The following is a 6,181-nucleotide window of genomic DNA, read 5'->3' as shown; positions in this document are numbered from 1 at the left end:
TTTAGGTAGACTTGCTGAATAATGAAATCAATTCTCCAAAGCAGTTTTGAATCATTGGTTTTTTTTCCCTCAGAGCACCAGAGGCACTGATCATGTTGATTTTTCATTCGCTGGGGTTAATTTGAGTTCAGACAATTCAACTTGCTATTTGAAACTCCAGAGCAAAACTATTTAAACCATATTGTTTTTTTTCTTTTAATATATTTATTTATGAATCAGAGTTATAGAACAAGAAGGAGAGCCAGGAAAGTGGTCATTTAGCCACTGGTTCATTTCATAAGTGGCTACAATGGCCAGGCTAGCCAGAAACTTTATCTGATCTCCCACATGAGTGCAGAGGACAAGTACATGAGCCATCCTAGAATTATTTCCCTGGCCATTATCAGGGAGCTGGATTGGAATTGGAACAGCTGGGACTCAAACCCACACCTAAATGGGATGCTGACACTGCAGACTGTAGTTTAACATGCTGTGTCATAGCACTTGCACCCACAGAAAAACCATTATAAAGGTTATGTTTTAGATAAGAGGATTCTGGGAAGATGGTAGAGTAGGAAACTCTAGGAATCTGTCTACAGACCTAGACACTAGTTGAAGTGACAGACTATGATACCTACTGTTCATTCACTCTGTGATCTAGTGAAGGCTGTATACATCGTGTTTGATTTTGACTAGTATCAGCTCTTACCTCCCCAACAGTTACCAGTCCTGCAGCCAGAAACTCTTGGCATGCATGGCAGGAGTAGCCTGGACATGATTCAGGAGTCATGGTGGGCAAAAATGATGCTGTCCTTCATATATTGGCAGTCTATACTACGGGTTGCCAATTGTGTCACAGGTATTCAGTCAAGGAGGTGGGCAGCTGATGTCCTTGTCCCTCTCCCCAATGTTGCAAGTCCCTCTCCCTCAACAAAAACGATTTTCCAAGGGCTGTGAAGAGCAAGCACTCCTTTTACTGTCTTTGGTTTTCTCTTCACTTTGTAAAATTCTGACCTTGAAGACTAAGACATCCTGAAACAAGCTGCATGCTTGGGGAAAGTTAAGAAGTCACTTGCAAGGTCAAGTAAAGCTGCAAGCTCACAGAAGAGCGGAGAAAGCCTTCATCTTATAGCTCAGTGTAATCCTTGACACAGATATATTCTACAACGATTAAAAAAACAAGAGCAAAGAACTTCACATCTTTGGGAAGGAGATGAATCTGATTTCCAAAGTTACTACCTCATTAGATTCTAATGTCTGAGTTTGGCCAAAAAAAGAGAAAAGAAAAAGAGAAACAAAACCCCAAAATATGGTGCTTTCATAGGAAAAGAATGAATCAACAGAAACTGTTTCTGGAAAGACCTGATGCTGGATCTATTAAAAAAAGAAGAAAAGGAAAAAGAAGAAAGAAAAAGAAAAAAACAAACACAACAACAACCAAAACAAAATCACACAAAACAAAACAAACAAACAAAAAAAACACTTTGAGGGTTTAGCAGGATGGCTCAGTATCTAAATCCTCACCTGGTGAGCAGCGGGATCACATATGGGTGCAAACTCGTGTCCTTGCTGCTCCGTTTCTATTCAGCTCCCTGCTTGTGGACTGGGGAAGCAATAGAGGATGCTCCAAAACCTTAGGATCCTGAACCCATGTGGAATACCTGCAAGGAGCTCCTCGTTCCTGACACCTAGCTTTGGATCAGCTCAGCTCTGCCACTCTGGACATCTGGGTGGGTGAACCAGCAGATGGAAGATCTTTCTGTCTCATCCCTGTAAATCTGCCTATCCAATTAAAAAGAAAACAAACAACAAAAATTTCAAACAACTCTCAAAGTTAAAAAAAAAAAAAGCTTTTGGCTATTTATACAAAATAGAATATTATTAGCATCAAAAAAGAGTGAAATCCTTCCATTTGCAGCAAAATGAATGAAATTGAAGATCACTATGTTGAGTAAAATAAACCAGACACATAAGGACAAATACCTCCGTTTCTCTATTATATGTAGAAGCTGAAACAAATGGTTGATCTGTAATTAATAATAGTGGTTACTAGTAAAGGAATGGTGAAAGAGGGTCGAAGGGAAGTTGGACAGTCAGTACCAAAGCAGTCAGGTAGAGTTCACAAGTTCTGCCATTCCATAGCACAGGGGAATGACTATCATTTACAATAATGGATCATCATCTGTGTAAGAAACTGGAAGAGAGGATCTAATAGGCGCCAAACACTACATAATAAAATGGAAATGCTATCTGCTTAATTTGATTAGTTTACTTTCAATATATTGTGTTGAGATATTATACTCCACACAATAAAAATGTACAAGTACTGTATGTTATTAAATTTTTGTTAATTAATTAATTAATTAATTTATATTGGAAAGTCAGATTTATGGAGAGAGACAGAGAGATCTTCCATCTGCTGGTTCAATCCCCTAGTGGCTGCAATGACCGGAGCTGAGCTGATCTGAAGCCAGGAGCCAAAAGCCTCTTCCAGGTCTCCCATGGGTACAGGTTCCAAAGGCTTTGTGCCATCCCTGACTGCTTTCCCAGGCCACAAGCAGGGAGCTGGATGGGAAGTGGAGCAGCTGTTGCCCATATGGAATCCTAGTACATGAAGGCAATGGCTTTAGCTATTAGGCTGCTGCACCAGGCTCCAGGGTGTTTTTAATTTTTTGTTTTAAATATGTGAGAGGTGGGCATTGTGGCAGAGTGGTTTAACCATCACTGGGGAAACCACATTCCACACTGAATTGTTTAAGTTTGAATCCTGCCTCAACTTCCAATCCAACTTCCTGCTAATGTGTCTCAGAGTCAGCTGGTGATAACCTAAATACTTCCATCTCTCCTGTCCATATGGGAGACTGAGATGGAGTTCCAGGTTCCTGTATCAGCCTTTAGGAAGTAAAATAATGGATAGGAGACCTCTCCCTCTCTCTCTCTCCCCCCGGCCACATCTTTCTCTCTTTCCCTCCCTCACATGCTCTCTGTCTTTCGAACAGATAAACAAAATTTAAAGATATATTCTACAGCTGAAAACCACAAGCATAAAAAATATCCAACAATTATTTAAAGGCAGATTTGAGCTTGCAAACGAATCAGCATACAGGATGATAGAACAATGAAAAGTATTATAGAAGCTGAGCAACAAAAAGAAAAAATGACTGCAAAAATAGTGAACATACTATAAGGGATCTGAGGGAAATAGCTGGACCAACATGCAAGACAGCTTCTAAACATTAGTGTGAAATGCAACTAAAAATAATGCACACCTTGCATACAGTTATTGTGGGAGGGAATACTAGGAGGAAAGAGATAGGAAAAGTGATATCTGCAAAAAAAACCGGCCTGATACCTCCCAAATTTGATGAGATATGAATATAAAAGTCAATGATATTCAACAACCACCAAAGTCAAAGGCAAAGACATTCTTGGAAGCAGTGAAAGAGAAAAGCAAGTCATTGTATTCAAATTATCCTTGCTGAGGTTATCAATTGATTTCTCCTCCAAAACTTTGGAGACCAGAAAGCAGCAGGTTGATTTATTCACAATGCTTCAAAACAAAACAGAAAAATATTAAGCACGAATCTTACACACACACACACACACACACACACACACATACCGTTGGAAAGTCAGATTTCTGGAAATACAGATCTTCCGTCTGCTGGTTCACTGCCCAAATAGCTGCAACAGCCAACAGAGTTGAGCCAATCCAAAGCCAGGAGCCAGGAACTTCTCATGGGTCTCCCATACAGATGTAGAGTTCCAAGATCTTGGGCCATCCTCCACTGCCTTCCCAGGCATGAGCTGGGAGCTGGATTGGAAGCAGAGCATCTAGGACACAAACTAGCATTCAAATGGGATGCTAGTGCTTGCAGGTGCAGGATTAGCCATTAGAGCCATGGTGCTGGTCCCAAGCAAGAATCTTATATTTGTACAACTTCCTCAAAAGTGCAGGAGAGATGAAAACATCCCAGATATGTTACCAATAGATCTGCTCCTGCAAGAATTGCTAATAAGATTACTACAGTCAACATAAATAGACATTAGACAGTAATGCAAAGCCATATGAAGAAATGAATTCTCTGTAGAAGAAAATATAACTGCAGTTATAATAAAGTCATTATAATTGCGTTTTGTAACTTTTCTACATAATTTAAGGGAATATTTAAAAATATTTAACTTATGGTTTTGAATACACAAAGATGTAATTTTCTGACATGAAACAATTGAAAGGAATAGTTCATAGAGATGTAAAGGACCAGAGTTTCCCTATTATTAAAGTTCAAATAATATAAATCCAAACTAGGTGTCATAGCTTTAGGATATTAAATATAATCCCCATGGTAACCACAAAGAACATTGCTGTAATCACAAAGGAAGTGAGAAAGTTATTTAAACATTTTCACTATACAAAAAGATCAACACAAGCAAAAGAGTAAAACAGGAAAGGAAGAACAGAAAAACATGTAAGACCTATAGAAAACAAATAACAAAATGACCAAAGTAATCTCTTTGCTCTTAGGCAACCTTAGGAAGGAAATATTCACATCCACTACAACATGGATGGACCTTGAAGGTATTATGCCGTGTGAAACGAGCCAGTCATACCAAACACTATATTACTCCATTTATATGAGGCACTCAAAAAATCACTGAGGCAGAACGTACAACAGTAGTTGCCAGGGTCCAGGGACCAGTTAGTATTTAACTGATGAACAGCTTTCAGTTGTATAGATGAGGTGGAGAAGGTAATAGTTGCATTATAGTATGAATGTAATTAATGCTACTGAATCACACACCTAGTAGTGGTTAACAGTGAATTGGTGGGGCTTATCAGATTAGGCCACCATCTGTGGGGCCAATATCTCAATTCCCTGCTAATGTGCCTGGGGAAACCAGCGGAGGATTTAACTTGCACCCACAAGGAGGACCAAAAAGAACCTCTTGACTTTTGGCTTTGGTCTGGCCCAGTCTCAGCCATTGCCATTTGGGGAGTGGGTCAGTGGATGAAGGACCTCTCTCCATCTGTAGCTCTCCCTTTCAAATAAATCTCAAAAAAAAAAAAAAAAAAAGTGGTAATTGAGTTAAAGTGTTGCTCTGCTTTTAAACAATTTAATGATTCCTACTTCTGTATTTCTTACATTTGAAAGTCTGCTTACAACTGTACAAAAAGAAATAAAGATTTTAAGAATACATAGTTAAAACCCCCAAGAAATCAACTTTGTAATCTGAGTAAAATCCAACTAATTTTCTATTTACTGCTTCAACTTCCTGTGTCTGGACTTGTTAAGCTGGGAAATATGAGTTTGGGAAGACAAATTACTCTCTATTTCTATTTTCACTAACAATGAAATTTAAATTTCTTGTAATGCCCCAGTAAAATGAAGTTTCCCTAGTTCTTTTCTTCTTGGTGTTAGCGAATCTGGATGTATAATTCAGGAATATTATTAGCCATATTAAGTGGGAGCAATCTAGACTAAGCCACTTAACTAAAGTTGGCAGAGATTCTGTTTTCTCTACACAGAGCTTTTAGAGACTTTTCTTAAATTTAGAAAATAAGCAACTTTAAAGGCAAAATAGAAATGTAGCTTTTATTTTTTATTTAAGAATTCTAAATATATTACATTTGTAAAGATATCAGGTAACTGAATACTCAATTTTTTCAAATATTTTGATTACAGTATGACTCCATATTTTTTTCACAAATTATATTCCTTTGTCACAATATATTTAATGCATTGTATCATTACTGGATAATAAAATCTCTGCTGTTCTAGAAAATTAGGTGATTCACTGAATGGTAGAGATATTAGTCAATTAGTCACTTTTTTTAGATCTTCAGAGAAAAGAGGCATTTTTCCAAACTGTAAGTGATCAAATACATCCTAGTAGTTTGTAATAACAGTTCAGTAATAACATAAAACACTACTAGTTCCCAATTTTACCCTTTCCTTTAAAGGAGTGCCTACATTTTGGTACATTTACTTGCCTGTAAGGTATATATGTGTCCCAGTGTTAACAATTAAGAAAAATGAAGTATAGTTTGGGGCATTATTTGTGTCTTTGCCAAATTATTCTGTTCACGTCAAGTTCCTGTTTTCTAGCATCAAAGCCCAAATAACTTACATGATATTAATAGGTATTTATGTGATCTCAGTGGTTGTGTTTCCCTGAAGTTCCTGTGTCCCTAACCCTTGAG

This window comes from Ochotona princeps, chromosome 14, assembly GCF_030435755.1.
Source record: "Ochotona princeps isolate mOchPri1 chromosome 14, mOchPri1.hap1, whole genome shotgun sequence".
Classification (NCBI taxonomy): domain Eukaryota; kingdom Metazoa; phylum Chordata; class Mammalia; order Lagomorpha; family Ochotonidae; genus Ochotona; species Ochotona princeps.
This window is presented reverse-complemented; position numbering follows the sequence as displayed.